Source organism: Cynoglossus semilaevis, chromosome 4, assembly GCF_000523025.1.
Source record: "Cynoglossus semilaevis isolate Cse_v1.0 chromosome 4, Cse_v1.0, whole genome shotgun sequence".
Classification (NCBI taxonomy): Eukaryota; Metazoa; Chordata; class Actinopteri; order Pleuronectiformes; family Cynoglossidae; genus Cynoglossus; species Cynoglossus semilaevis.
Window position 1 is genome coordinate 17,677,163 of NC_024310.1, and position 15,797 is coordinate 17,692,959.

The window sequence follows — 15,797 nt, forward strand, 5'->3', positions numbered from 1 at the left end:
CCAAATAAGTGATTCTGCTTCTCGTGGACGGAAACCTCAATTGGAGGCTTGCAGGCTGAAGTCACTTTAATCCCACATTTGGAACAGAGAACGGAGAGTCCTGCTCTCTCCCTGTTAAAACGGTAGGAAATTATTAAACGCTGGTTCGTCTGCCATGGAAGTCAGACTGGAGGTGAAAATAATAATGCATTATGGGAAGGTTTGTTAGAACTGTCTGCCGCTACTGTTCAGGAAGAAAAGCAGGCGGACAATGAGGACATATGGAAGGTCCAGTCCAAGCGGTGATCAATGCTGCATTATTTAATACAAGTAAAGGGTTCCAAGCCACTGCAGTGTAGGTATGGGAAGAACAAAGTGTGATATGATTTCTAATGAAATTCTACCCTGATATAGGGCAACTAGATTTGCATTTGCAGAGACATACACTCTAGGACAAACATAGTGGAAGAACCTACTGTGATAGTAAAAAGATCACTGGTGCAATACCAGGTGGGAACTGATACAAAGTTGCTTGTTCTCATTAGTTGCTTTTCTAGTTTCTATTTTCTAACATGACAATAGTTTCAAGACTTTTTGTTTTATACATACATTTAGACCACTGCCTTCTATTGTTATTGTTACCAACTTAAGAGTCTGTAACGGTATTCTGTAACAACAAGTACTGTATACCATGTGTCCTCAACCCCTGGGTTGGGTGCCAACCGTAGGTCATTTGGTTCCACAGTAGGACGCAGTAAAAAAATGTACTTCAGTTTTACTAATTAATTTGTGTATCCATCGGGCCAGATTCAACACCCTAACTTTTAAACACCTACTACTACTTTAGGCCCGCGGGCCACATGTTTGGCAACTCTGGCGAATGACGTGCTGTATGTGAGTACCAATTTAGGAGCCCTTGTCCACGGACACGCAGCCTTAGATTCAACGGTAAATGATAAATATGTTTTGTTATTGGTACAGGATCTAGAGGAGATGTTTGTCCATCTTTCTAATTGCTTTTACATATGAAGTCTGACTAGAATTGAACACTTTATTTTTGACCCCTACACACACACACACACACACTTGTGTGACCAGCTTTTGGCTGTGACACAGACAAAGTGAAGTTCCACAGATCAAAGGCAACAAACCTGCCAACTCTTTTGTCCCGGCATATTTCATCCAGGCAGAAACACAATGGCTCCTCAGCACAGTGACACAGCTTTTATCCTCACCCTCAATTTATGTTGATGCATTCAAGCCGGACAGGAATGCGCCACAGGCCTACGCCGTGCAGGAAAACAATCCTTCCACCTCCCGTCTGTTCTCCTGCATGTTCTCCGCCTGCATTGTCAGGTGGCCGTTTCCTTCATGACCAAACTGAAACCTGTTTTTTCCTCTTTTCTTTGTGTCCGTTGGCTCAAACACAGCGGGACAGGAAGTGCCATCAAGTAAATATGTTGTGAATGGTGTGTTCCCACACAAACACATGTCAGATTGTATACTGGCAGTAGAAATATCGATGCTAATGGGCTCATAAATCCACACATGTGAAGTGACATGAATGTCATCTATGTCCATATACCTATGTAAATATACTGTATATGCCATATAAATGGGACTGTGTTTCAGTCATAACTATTGGTGCTGTAACTGAGTAGCAGTCACTATTTACAGAATAGTGACTTGTGCCGACTTTTACCGACTTTTGCATTTTTTCAAAACGCAATTCAAGACGCTCAAATTACATTTCTAGAACCAGTTCTAGTTTTGAAACTTTTTGATTACTGCCAATTTTTTTTTCTCACGTTTTGCTGGAAACGGGGTTTGCATGATAGTAAATATAAAATAATAATATATAATTATATAATTTATATAAATATAAATTATTGTCAAACCCACTTCAAAGATAGCAGGTTATATTGTCGCCTTAAAGTGTTGTTTTTGTTCAGAACACACCAAGTCTACATTCATAGCATTGCGGGCTACACATGCCAGAGACTGTGCGTGACATTTTGTGAAAACAAAATATTTTTCCTCTTCCCCTTGGCTCATGTAACACACAGCTGATAGTAGAAAAAATAGTTCTGATTCACAGTTCCCTGTGTTAGTTGCAGCAGCCCGTTTCCACTTCACTTCCAAGTACTTTATCCTATTGTCCCGTGCTCATTTCCTTATCTCCAGTCTCGCCATTATTTCCCTCTCGTCCTTGCTCGTAGGAAAGACCTACCTTAAATAGATTCCAAGATGCAGTGGCACTTCTGCCAGGTAATGAGCAATCTGGAAACTATTCAAGCCAGGTACTCTGCAAAGCCACCGTGCAAGAACACACTGCACACACTTTAACACTTTTTCTTCTGTCTCCAGTGACTTAGACCGACTTTGACAGATGAAACTGAGAGCCCGGAGCCATGACTCAGTGTTCAAACCGACACATAGCTGAAATATACTACAGAACCAATCTGGTCACAGGATGAAGGTATTAGAGTATGTGGAGGCGCAGTTCAATCATGTAGGGGATGTAGAACATTGAAAACTCAGGCAGTTCAGGGACTATCGTGGAGGTTCTGTCTTAAAACGTAGCCGAAGGAATGTGAACTACTTGCCATTATGACACAGCACACCACTGCACACAACGAAATGTGACCTCTGTTTTTAACCCATCACCATAGTGAGCAGGGGGCAGCTTTAAACGCCCGGGGAGCAGTGTGTGGGGAGCTGGGCAGCTGGTGGACTCTAACCTGAAACCATCTGGACCCAGGTCCATTTTCTTAACCACTAAGCCACCACTGCCCCCTTCATTTAAGACATCAACAAAACTGCTTTTCTCGGTGAACAACAGAAAAACAATAACAAATGAGTGTTTTTTTTTTTTGGACAAACACGAACCTTAAAATCCAGTTGTCAAGCGTCAATGCAAATGTCATGTGTTTTCTCTGCCACAAAAACAAATCTAGCAGGATGTGTTTTTCCATTCATTTCATTTTCAATTTCTTAATCCCTTTCAGCATTTGGAGGAAGATGGAGCCAATCCCAGAAGCACAGCATTCACATACCATTCACACTCACTATGGTTAATTTAACCTGTTTTATTTTAGTCTGTCTGATCATGCTAATCCGTAATCTGTACGCTTGTTCATTGTGGGATGAAAACAAAATACCCAGAGGAAACCTACGTACACTCTGGGGGAGATCGTTAAAACTCTACACACAACTAGCGGGGATCAGACTCGCAATGTTGTTGCTATAAAGCTGGTGAACTACATTTTCCATTGTTTTGACATGCTGATTTAGTAAATACAACTATGACCTTAAAGGAACAGGCAAAGATTAGAGCAAATACACTGGGTATTTGATTCTGACCCATTAGTGACCCATTCAATTCCAGTTCTAAATTAAATGAATAAAATCCGTGTCTGGTAAAATGTAGTGGAAAAAGTGCTGTTTTAAGAACATTTTTTGGAGCTGTTTTTGACTCTTCAGTGATTATTTCCTTAAACTCTCTCTCTCTCTCTGTCTCTCTCTCTCTCTAAAATACCTCAGGGACCTGGTCCACCCAGATTTAGACCTCTGCCTCTGGGGAATCAGGGGAAACACCTCTGTCACTTTAAGAAGGCAAAAGGAAACTGATTAGTAGTGCTGGCAGCCAACCAGTGGATTGCTCTGTAGAGACCGAAGCCAATGAGAAGTCCTGCTGGGTGGAGGTTACAAAAGCAGCCTGAACCCAGTGACTCAGCAAAGTTGGGTGCGTGTGAGATGACACTTTGCAGAGATTTAAAGGGCCAGTATATGTGTGTGTTTGTGTGTGTGTGAGAGAGTGCATGTGTGTGTTTGCGCGTGCTCCGCTCGCAGCCCTACAAAGGAAGCTGAAATATGCACTCCTCAAACCAGGCCAAGTGTTGACTCCCTGCCTCTTGTTCAGATCATGAAAGTATGTGGCCCAGGTTGTTCTGCCTGGTTGTTGGTAAAGTGCAAGCAGAGTCCATTCAAGGACTACACCCATCTCTCCCCACTCGGGAAATCCTATTTACAAGCAAGTCCTGATTACCGGGAAATGCGAATTAACCAATGTTATCTTAATAAACAACCAACAGCTTTTGACATGACGCTTTTGTCAAAAATTCTCTTCACACACACTTTTCTTTTGTTTTCTCCCCTAAACTGATCAACACCTCGGGCAGAAGAACAACTCTCCAGAAACTTCAAGTGACAAAAATTGATTAAAAATGTGGAAATCTTCATCACAAGAACGCACAACAACAGTCTTTGTCCTCTGTGTTTGACACAGCCGATGCAAAATTAACTAATTTTTAAGGGTGTTGTGTAAAAGACACAGTTAAAGTCTTAACATAATTGTTATTTTTAAAGTGAATATATACATGGAACTGGAAGTCGCCAAAATAAAAAAATTAGGAAAGGTACCGAACTCTTAAATAGACGTTTCATTTCTATCTTATCCAAACAGCTGACTTATAAAAGTCATTCACAACCAGTGCAGTGTTTAAGTATCTCAGAACTGGAGTATTTCGAGAGTGAAATATCACTTTTATAAGCAATACTCACCATAGGTGTTAGCCGATCCGATGCTTCCAAACCAAAGGTTGTTGCACTTTTGTTGACAGGAAAGAACCTTTTGCTGGGTGCACAAAAATGAGTGTTGAATTAGTAGTTTCATTTTACACTTAGAGGTAATAGCAATTTCCTGTCATCAATCACAAAAAAATCCTTCAACTGACAGTGATTACTGTGTTGTTGCGCAGTAATTTCTTTTTTTCTAAAATAAACTACATCCTTCCTGGTTTGTTTTTTGTTTTCATTTGTCTTGTCATTGCGTTTTGGCAGCATACAATTTAGATAACAAATATTTTAAATATTTTAGAGTAGTTCAACAAAAACGAATTATTTAATTAGTGGTTTAACCAAACTTGCAGCGTTACATACTGTCACTCTCTATAAGTGAGTGTCAGGTGTGGCATCTGAAAGACAGCGTTCCATTTATTTTAACATGACAATGAAAAGGAAACTGGATAATGATGATGGGATCATCAAAATGTCACACAATTAACGCAATTAATTTGTTCACGTCGCAGTTATTGAACAGCCATATCTACAGCAGTGGTTCTCAAACTGTGGTACATGTACCACAGGTGGTACGAGGGGAAAATTTACATTTTCAATTGAATAAATCTGAAACATACCATGCACATTTAATACAACAATTTAAACATAAACATCTTTATAAACATCTCTCCTGTGTGGTGGAAGCTAATAGGTGGTAGGTGGTGCAGAGTATAGAAAGTTTAGGAACCCCTGCTCTGCAGCATCAGAGATAATAATAAATAAATAAGTAAATACAAAAGAATTTTGTGTCTCAATACTAGAGATAGATTAATAGTTTGAAAAGAAAATTTAAAACATAATGAAACACGTCTCATATGTTACCTTGTAGTTTCGATGTTCTTACAGTCTGTAAAAAAGAGTAAAATGAATAGAAATTAGAAATTAGCTTAAATGTATTCCTCATTAACAGCAAAACATTTACTAATGTTTAGTGACTACATTCACGCAACACATATTTGTTATTCATACAGAATGATTCCACTTACTAATATATTACCCCAGATCTCAATACTAATTGGGCACATTTCCAGATATATCAAATTTTCTTTAGTCAACCTCCAGTGCAGTTTTAACTTCCTCCTCCAGATCGTCCTTATCATATTTCAGTCAGGCCTGGAGGTCTCTCTACAAAAGCAAAAGTTCATTTTTCTCCTTCTGCTCTGTCACAGTTCATTGGCGCCGGACTCCAATGACTATACATTGTGACATTTCAATTTCAGACTGAAGTTCTTCCAGCACATACTCACTCTTCTGCCACTGTCTTGAAATCTTTCATTGTTTTATGTGTCCCATTTGGATCTCTGCAAACTTTCTGACACTATAAAACGTTGTGATAACACTTTTTATTTCTGCTTTCTGTGGTGTAGACACAAGGGGCAGTGGTGGCCGGGTGGTTCAGGAAGCTGACTTGGGGCCGCAGGGTTTCAGGTTTGAGTCCACCAGCTTGCAAGTTACCACTGAGGTGCTCTGAGCATGGCACTGTCCCCACACACTGCTCCCCATGTGCTGAAGCTGCCCACTGTTCACTTTGGTGATGGGTTAAAACCAGAGGTCACATTTGGTTGTGTGCAGTGGTGTGCTGCGTCACAATGACAAGTACTTCACTCTCCTTTCTGAAAATTCTGCATCTCAGGCCGGAACCTGTTCCTTGGTTTTTACTGTGACAGTTTCACAAGAAACAGCTTCTAAGCTGTTTTATGATACATTTAAACTACAGCTGGAGGTCAAAGGTTATCTGCATTCCCAGAACTCTGGGTTAGTAACTAGGCCAGGTTAACAAATATTTTGTTAAAAATGACCTGCTCTGTATATAAACACCTAAACAATACACGATTAGTGATTGAATAATCAAAGGAGCCAATGTTTTGTCCATTAACCGTAAGCTATTTCCTACATTAACAACCTCTTTCAGTCAACTGTGGCCTGCTGACAGTGGTTCAAAGATTACGCTGATGGTAATTTGCCCTGTCAGCTCTGTTATACATTGAGTGACCCACATTATCTTGCAGTCCAAGTGTAGAACTGTCTTTGTTCTAATGTAGTCTAGATATTGGGTTTTTGCGTAGCTTAAGCAGGTGCATTGTAGGGTTATTCCAAAATCAAAAGTTTTTGAAAAAAGAGATAAGATAATAATTATCATTACATAAAGGGCACATAGTGTGCTACAGATGGTAATCAGGGGGGTAGTGGAGCAGTTGTCTTACACCAAGAGTGTTGTGGGTTCGATGTCCAGACTCAGTAGGTTATATGCTGGTCTCAAAACCTGCAGTGTGAATCGCTTGGTGTGGTTATTTGAATTTCATGTTAATTTACATTGTTTCTATGTTGTCTAAAAATATTTTTTGGGGCTCAACAAGAAAGCGATTGAACACAGCTGGATTCTTTAAACACCTGTGAAACAACCCTGTTCTTAACACCCAGTTTGTGTGCCTTTTCCTTTAAATGCTCCCCCCACTTCTTTTACATGAGAAGACCTAGAAGGGCTTCATGGAATCGGGAAAACAGTCAAAGAGAACTGAGAGAGAATTTAATGCTAAGTGGTCACTTAGCAGCTACACTTATCTTTTGGGGTTGTCCACGTTAGCAGTCTGGCAGCCCTGTAGAAGTAAAGCAAATAGCAGATTAGATACTTTAAAAAAAAAGTTTTATATATTTTATGCTATTTCTAACAACAATTTAATATCCCTGTGTTTTCCCGGAGCAAATGTAGCGTAGTAGTTTAGCAAGTTTGTAGTGTAGTTTAGCAAGTTTGTCGGTGTGGTAACACTAAGAAATCCCCAAGTATTTACTGTTATGTTCCAGTGCCGGAGAAAAGCTGAAATGTTTGCATACAGGGCGTCTCGAACTGGATAAGTTAACAACTTCAATCAGAAATTCAAACATTAGTTATGCTAATAATCTGGGATAAGGAAAAAAAACAGCACTTAGCACACACAGAGAAGGAAGTTTAGACAGCTCCGCCACAGGCAAGTTACCAAACAGTGCAACAATTTAAATTTTTGAACACTTCAGACTCTTCTGTTGGAATCCTGCAGCTGAAGCCATGAAGTAGGGTTGAGGCTATTATGAATTTAAAATGTCTTGTGTCTGAATGAATATATTATTATTTAACCATAAAACAAGTTAAATGCTAGGGTTTTTAAGCAATTTTAAAAAGATGCAAATAAAGTTGCTAGCATATTTATATGTGGGTGTAATATGTGTGGGTTTTGTAATCCCTGTGCTCTGACCTTCAGGCATCTGTGTTAAAGGTGAGCTTGACTACTGACTAACATATTGATTTGATTACATTTAAAGATTTAATTAAAATGTTGCCGAAAACAAGGAATAATAATGAACAATTAATAATTAATACTAGATTATCATTTAAAGTACATAATTGTTTTAACATCAGTGACTCAAGGTAAATGTTTGCATAAAAGTCATGACTGTTATACTGTTTCCAGTAGATTACGTATTGGTCCAAAGTACCGTGCTTGTGTTTTCCTTCCAGTCAGTGAACTGTAACTGCTGCCCTCAGTCTCGTCATCACTCCACGTCGAGTTCATTCCAGGAAAGCTGTCAGAGGAACCATTAAAGAAATCATTCTTCCTACAATCATGGAATCTCATGATCCATCTACTGTACAGTGATGTGTAACGTAGCTGGGGTCAGGATGGAAAACACATGGATGATTCAAGCAGGGCAAACCTCTGAACTACAGCTATGGCAGATTTTCCATGGTGTAACGTAGTACTTTGGTCTGATGTTATAATATTCTCCAACTCATTACCCTGGGTTCAACACAGTGGACATGGAACTCTGACCCGGCAATGACAAGTCAGCTGGAGCTGGACTTGGAATTGTTTTCTAACTTATTGGTCAGACATTTAAAATTCACACAATAAAAATCCTGAGTCATAGATTAAAGAAAATCCTCACTTAAAAAAATAAATCAACAAATCGCATGCAGGCTGACTGAAACAAACGGATGTGAACGACGGGTATAAACAGTGACCTCTGATGGAAAGGTCATCTTATTACAACAGGAGTTCTCCAAAAGAAGCCATGTTAGTGTAAAACGATTACAAATACATTTCATTTGTAACATTCAAGTACGTCCAGCAATTGTCACCACACTACCAATCAAATGTTGTCCTTCAGCTCACAATTCCATTCTCCCTGGAACGCCCAGAGCCAGGCATTTAGCACCTGCGGCGATACTGCCGCACTGTATGTCATATCTACTTAGCATGCTGTAACAGCATGTGACATTGTGGCAGTGCGGGGACCAAGAATGACCTCAGGCCTGAATAACTTCCCTCCCCCACGTCAGCTCCCCCCAAACATGCTCTCTAATGGATCAATAACTTCTTACGTAACATTCTGGTTTGGACTGGAGGACAGATTCCAGCTGACTGGAACATGTGACAGGGCTTTGACTGCACTGACCCACATTTTCCCTTCCTCTCCTCCTTCTCTACCTCCCTCCCCTTCCCTTTTATTTCCCTAAGTCTATCCGTGTCATCGGATCCAGACATGGGCAGGTCAGGCCTTGCGATGCGCCTGGACATGCATTCAGACCAAGCGAAAAGTAGCTAAGTGGTATTTCTGAGTAATTCTGACTCACCTGTTTTTGGTATTTTAAATATTCTTTCTGTTGTTTTTTTCATGTTGGTAACTAATAAAGGGACCTGTTCAAAGCTTGGTAATTTCATCAGAGTAATAACATTAGGTTTTAACTTAGTGTGTAATGGGGAGTTGATGTCAATCTCCTTGTGTGTGTTTGGGCAACAGACTGGTCACACACACACACACACACACACACACACGTGTTGTTGAGCTACACTTCCTGATACATTAACCTGTTTGACTTTGCCTTTCAGTAAACTGATTTAATCAGAACACATGTCCTGTTATAGTCTATCTTTGACTTCGACTTCCTTCACAGAAGCACCACTGATTCTTTTTGGTCTGCCTGCAGTTTGACTATAGGCAGTGATGGGAAAAAAAACACCCACTGTACTGAGAAATCTCTGTGAAAAGTGTGACTAAACAGACTATGGCAGATAACTGCTGAATCACAACTCGTTCTGAAGGAAAAAAGAATATGTGGACATTCCTTCTACTGTACCATTAAGTACAGCACAAGGAATAACAAATTGTTATTTATTTTGCTTTTGGACGGCTGGTGTAAGTGGGCAATTAATGGAATGTACATTGCACTGAGACTGCAGTTAGTTCTTAAGGAAGTTGCAGTGACTCATCAGAGAGTCACTTCCTGCTTCTATAAATAGACAAGTATTCAGTAGTTAGGACCTAGTCCTCACGTTCATGTCATTTGTTACCGTTTTATGTCTATCTATATAGAATGGCACATTTTCAAACATAAAAGTGTGCTATTCCAGTCATTACGGTACTGCTGACATGTGGTTTAAGTCTTTTAAAGTCATGAGATTTATCTTACTGTCTGTGTGTGTGTGTGTGTGTGTAACAGATGACAGCAAATTAAAAACAGTGACACCTTGAGGACGTGTAACTTTCATGCAGCGTGAAAAGGGAAGCGAAGACATACAGTATGAGGGAGAAAAGGAATGTGTGGAATGAAAGAATGAGGGCAGAGGAGAAAAATGGGAAGGATGCCACCTCCACCACCTCCAGGTTGGGTGGGTGTATGGAGGTGGTGGGTGTGCCGCAGGGCCGCCAAATGGACTGTGATGAGAGAGAACTGGGAAAGAAAGCGAGGAAGAAAGCTGGTATTTTTCCACGAAGCTTTGCCGTCATACGCCTTCCTCAGATTTTTGGAGGTTTGTCTCTGTCTTCAACCTCCTGATCCAACTTCCTACATTTTTTTTCCCTCCTTCTCAATTAAAAAGAAAAATGCCGTGTCATTTATCTATTCTCATTTGACTTGTGGTTTCTGACTCAAAGCCACGCCAAAAACAGAAGCCTGTCTGTGCACACTGCAGCACCTTAAGATGCTGTGTTAACAGGTACAGTGTGTCTGTGTCTAGTGACTGTTGGTGAAGAATGCATTTGTAATTGAGAGAATGCATCACCCTATCCTTTTGAGAAGCAGCTCCTTCTCAGCTGTTTGCTTATGTAAGTCTGCACTGCAGCAAAACAAGAATGAATCAGCTGCCAGGAACAAGACGTGGAGTCTTTACTTTTTCTTTTCTGCCAGTTCATACTCAATAAGGAATAAAAAAAGACTAAGACAGAGAGATACATAAAAGGAAAATAAGATGACTGACTCCTCTTCACACAACAGAGGCATACTACACAGGCCTCGTCGCGGCAGAAGAGTGGAAAGATGAACCCTGCTGGGTCTTGGTGAGCTCACCTGCTGCTTCCTGGACCTGGTTCACTGCCTGCTCTGTCATACATCACACTCCTTTGCACCAGACTCCACAGGTTGCACGGGGAGAAAGTCACAGAGACGAACCAAGATAACAACGACATGCAGAGAGGAGGAATGTGAGAATTAATAATTAGAGGGAGTCAGAAAATGATACATTCATTTTTACAATTTTGATTAAATCTATTTTTTCAAAGACACTTCCAATGGTTAAATTAATGTTGTGGGTTTTTTTAAGCTGGCTCATATGGGCTAAAAACAAGTAATTAAGTAAAATAACGTGGAAAATGGAGTACAGTACATAGCTCAAAGTTAAATGATTTTAATAATTTAATAATTACCGTAATATTCTGACCTGGCTGTTCCAGCTTTTCACCGGTGTGGGCCTGGTTCTTGTCTCTCTAATCTTGAGTGATGCTTCAGTCCTAGTTGTCGGGGCAGTTTGGACCGTGTGCAGAGACAGTTGGGCAGACCAGGCTAACTGTCATGTTGCATTACATCTCCTAGTGCAGTTAGCTGACTTCTGTTTAGCCTGCAGGAGAGGTGGATTCCTGTCAGCAAGGGGAGAGGACAAGCACACACATGCAACATGTCATGTGAGCAGAACCTGCATGTTGACAGCACACACACACACACACAAACCTGTCAAGGTAATGAGGACCCTCTTAAATTCTAACCCTCTTGTTCCCTAATTTGTGTCCTTCTTTTGACCTCTCCAAGACCAGCAATCAGGACACCAACACAGTGAGCTGAAGAAGCTGACCCGCTCTCCGTGCACCCCAGAGCAGCCACACCCAGTAAAACCCATGTTGTAATGTGACAGCTGAGGAATTCGCTGCAGGTTAGCCACACATACTTGCAGCCTGACTGATACTTATACGTCACCTGTGGTGTAAGTGACAGGAAAATTGCAGTGCAGGCATCAGAACTCATTATTTTTTCCCCCCATTCAACTTCAGCAGATGTTAAAATAAATAAGAAATGACTTCAAATACCTACATTTGTAAATGGAGGTTATGAGGCAGACGCTCGTAAAATCGTTAGCGGTTAGCATTTTTGCACAGCAAGACGCTCACATACAGAGCTGTTTAACATGTTGCTGCTCTGTTGTACATTTAAATAAATATTCCTAAAAATAAAACTTTATTTATTTTACCTCTGCATATGCATACAATTTCTAAAATTATTTAAATACTTCGTATAGAGTGTGCATGTTCCTCCTGTGTGTACATGGGTCTCCGGGTTCTTACCCCTGACCAAAATGACACAGGATTATCTTAAATGAAAATTATTTTAAATAATGGTGGTAACAATAGTGTTAAGTTATTTCAACATATGGCCCTGTTAATTATTGAAAAATTATTTAGGACTAAACTACCTCAAGAAGGGTTGAATAAAGCTGACATAGCAAAATAATAATAATAATAATAATAAAATAATATAATAATGAAAAAATAATGTTTTTAGAATTACAAGTATTTGTTAAAAACATAGACATGTGTACAAACCACGTCAGAGTGCTTCTGAAAAGAGCAGACATACAGCTCTGAGGGTTTGGTAAGTTAAGGCCTCATTTTAGCTTCCCTCAAGAATGTAGATGATATTGCAATTTTAAATACATGAGGCATCACATTATCCACTTTAGTGTTTTGTATTCAAGGTCGTCACAGTTACGGTGATGTCAGTACTGGATATGAAGGTTTCTCCATTTTAGAATTAGTGTTAATCCGTTCTGATATGAGCGTTAAAACAATGTTTTCCCGCCGTTTTATTATGTTAGAGAGCTGCAGTTTAATCACTTACCTGTAAACGGTTGAGCATGATTACGTTTCCTTTCTGTGGAGTCATGGGATATCGTACGTCACTTTTGTAAAACACTTGTTTTTAATGCGTGAATCAGTGTGCAATCAATGAAAACCCCGGTCTGACCGGTGTGTCATTTGGTTTTTGTAATGTTTTGACATCTGCGTTAACAGACGTGTGCGCTGACTCCAATTTGTATGACTCGGCAGATGACTATAAACTGCTGGCTAAATTTAATTCCCATGAACTGAGCTCCGAGTTTAAACGAGGTGCTAAATATACAGACAGTTTCCAAGCCAAAGGCAGAGATAGCTGCGTCATTGTGTCTGCGGGGGCAGAGCGAACCCCCCATGTGGAGTGAGAGAGTGCAACGTTCCAGGTATCTACCTCTTGGCGATGCTGCCATCTGCTGGATGCAGTTGCAGAAGAGAAAGAAACGATCAATACGGTTGAACGGATTCACGAGTCGTTTGTAAAAACGGTCATATCCTGGTATTATTGATATACTTTAAAAGGTAACTTTTGTATGTAGAGATGAAGTAAAACGTTTTTTGTTTGAACGTCTTCAAACGAATTCATTTTTAACTTTATAATTTAATTTAGTAATAATTTTAACAACAATATAACAGTGCAAAATAATTTAATTTATTTGTGTTTTGAAAAGAAATCAGAAAGAGTGCATTAAACAATGTTTATAGATAGGGTGTTTCCTTTTGCGTTACCCTATAGGTCAACGCGTTTACCCAAAAGCTCCACCAGGTGGCAGCAATGGTGAACGTACCATGCGATAGCACGTTAAATGACTCGAGTAGCTTTTAGGGATTGATTTTCTATTTACTTCCTAATAAAAAAAAGTTTATGATAATTATAACCAAAAATTAAGGAGGACCCTAAATATTAAAACATCCAAGTAACAACTGTCGGTTACAAGGTGAAAAACCTGTGTTTGGCTTCAACTTGTACTTAACATAAATTTACAATATGAAGCAATTCATTTAGTATTCAATTGTCTCTTAATTAAACTAGGCATATTTACCTGAAGACACCATTAGATGTATTACAAACATCTGAATATGTTACAATTGATAGATAGATAAGAAACCTCTCTGAAACTTAACCAAGTGTCAGCGACTTGTCAATAAATGTGACATTTAATCACCTGTGTAACTTCTACTTTCCTAACATAAAGTTGAACAGTGAGCACAATGAGTTGAATGTCACGTAGGAGGATGTTAGCGTTAGCACCCACACTACAGCATCTCTGCTGTTTTATTTCAGCTGTTCTGACATGTAAACACCAGAACCTAAAAAAAAGTTCTCCTGTTTAAACACCACCACTTCCACCACCTTACCTACAGCACAGCACCGAGCACACATGTCCCTGTATCCAAGTACAACTACACTGTCAATGACCCGATGCTAAACATCTGTCTTTTATTATAGTTGGCCAGCACAGTTAGCATGTCTTACATCACTTTTTAATAGTTTTGGCTCCAGAGAGACTCCGATAACATAATCCATTTTGTTAGTTAAATATCCCTGAAGTGACTGTAAAAACTCTCAAGTATTACACGCATTTTTGGCCCAAAGTAGAAAATGGATCAAATACAACAGCGGAGAAACCACACGTCTGTACTTCCTGAATGTTAATTATTTTTTTAAAGTATCATTATCCTGTCAGCACAGCCTACTGTAATTATTTCGGTCATTATATTTATTTTAAATGCTCAAGCCTCAACATCCATTTGTCAAGACTAAGTTTAACATTTTTTGATTTTTTTTGGTCAAATCTTTAGTTATGCTGCAGTCACTTTTACTAGTCAGTAAAAAACGTAGAAATGCAGGAATATTTGAGTAATGACGATAACTATGTTCGTAGAATTACTTCTTCAGTATCGCTCTAGCTGGGCAATATTGGCCAATATTTTGTGAAAATGTTTTTTTTTTTTTTTATGATTAGCAGTGATTGACTTAAATAGATTCTATTTCCAATGGTATTTAACAGAACAAGTTCAGTGAACTCTCCAATCGGATGCAGTATGGACTTTGGACTTTATATATGGCTAAATATATACTATCCGTACGGACAGTTCGGCTCCAGAAGGAAAGATCAAAGGAACCTTATCAGGCCTGATTGTGGTCTTTGTGACGTCAGGGAGCCAGAGCTGTTTCCTGGGCTGAAGCAGCAGGGTCCTGTTAAAGAAACACAGATGTTTAACACATGAGATTGAACTATTCTTACCTTGTACTTATGTTCTTATTTCAATGATACTAAAATTACTAATGATAACAATAATAATAATAATAATAATAATAATGCTTGATGTCCATCATATAATAATGATTATAATAGTTATTATAACTGTTTTATATATATCATTATTATTTGTTGTCATAGTAGTAATAGTAATAGTGATAGTACTTAGTTGTACTGCTTGAATGACAATAAAGAGACAAAATGAATTAGTACATATAACTAACAAAAGTGAGTAAATCAAGAATGAAGGTTCCATAGTCTAGATCAGGGGTCACCAACATTTTGCCTCGTTTGATTCCCACATACTCCCAATGGCGCCACCTATGAGGCAGCCTGTGAGTTGCAACCTCGTATTAAAGGGTGCCTCCTGTGGCTGCCTGTGAGTAGCAACCTCGTACTAAATGGCGCCTCTAGTGACTTTTTGAAATGACATTACTAACTAACCAGTAAGATATATTTTAGTATTGGGGTCCTGGTACTGATGGGGTTAAGCTTGAACCTACCATTAACTCAAGGTTAAAGGTCCTTCTCCGATAATGGACTTCTTAAATGGCCGTGTGAGTCACTCCAGAACAGTACAGTATTCGTCCCGAGGTATGAATAACTGCCTGATTGTCGGAGGGTGGTTCCTGATGTGGAGAATTTAAAGTTCTGTTGGAAAAAGTAGAGGCAAAAAGTAAAAACAACTTCCTTATGCTTTACTGTGGTCAACCTTCAGTGACCAACCACCTGACAAACCAGTATGTGAAAAACATTTCTTTCACGTGCTAAACATGTGACGTTGTAAAATGCTTTGTTTCC

At 39.4% G+C, this 15,797-nt stretch overlaps 1 long non-coding RNA gene across 1 annotated transcript; it reads right to left on the reverse strand.

The window, feature by feature from the left end:
- Positions 1 to 3,082: 3,082 nt before the first annotated feature.
- On the reverse strand, positions 3,083 to 13,385 carry LOC112486914 (uncharacterized). Its single transcript, XR_003049492.1, has 5 exons — positions 12,740 to 13,385; positions 10,922 to 11,487; positions 8,071 to 8,157; positions 5,422 to 7,196; positions 3,083 to 4,615 (listed from the first exon to the last, which is right to left on the reverse strand). It is a non-coding gene; the product is annotated as an uncharacterized LOC112486914 (long non-coding RNA).
- Positions 13,386 to 15,797: the final 2,412 nt, after the last annotated feature.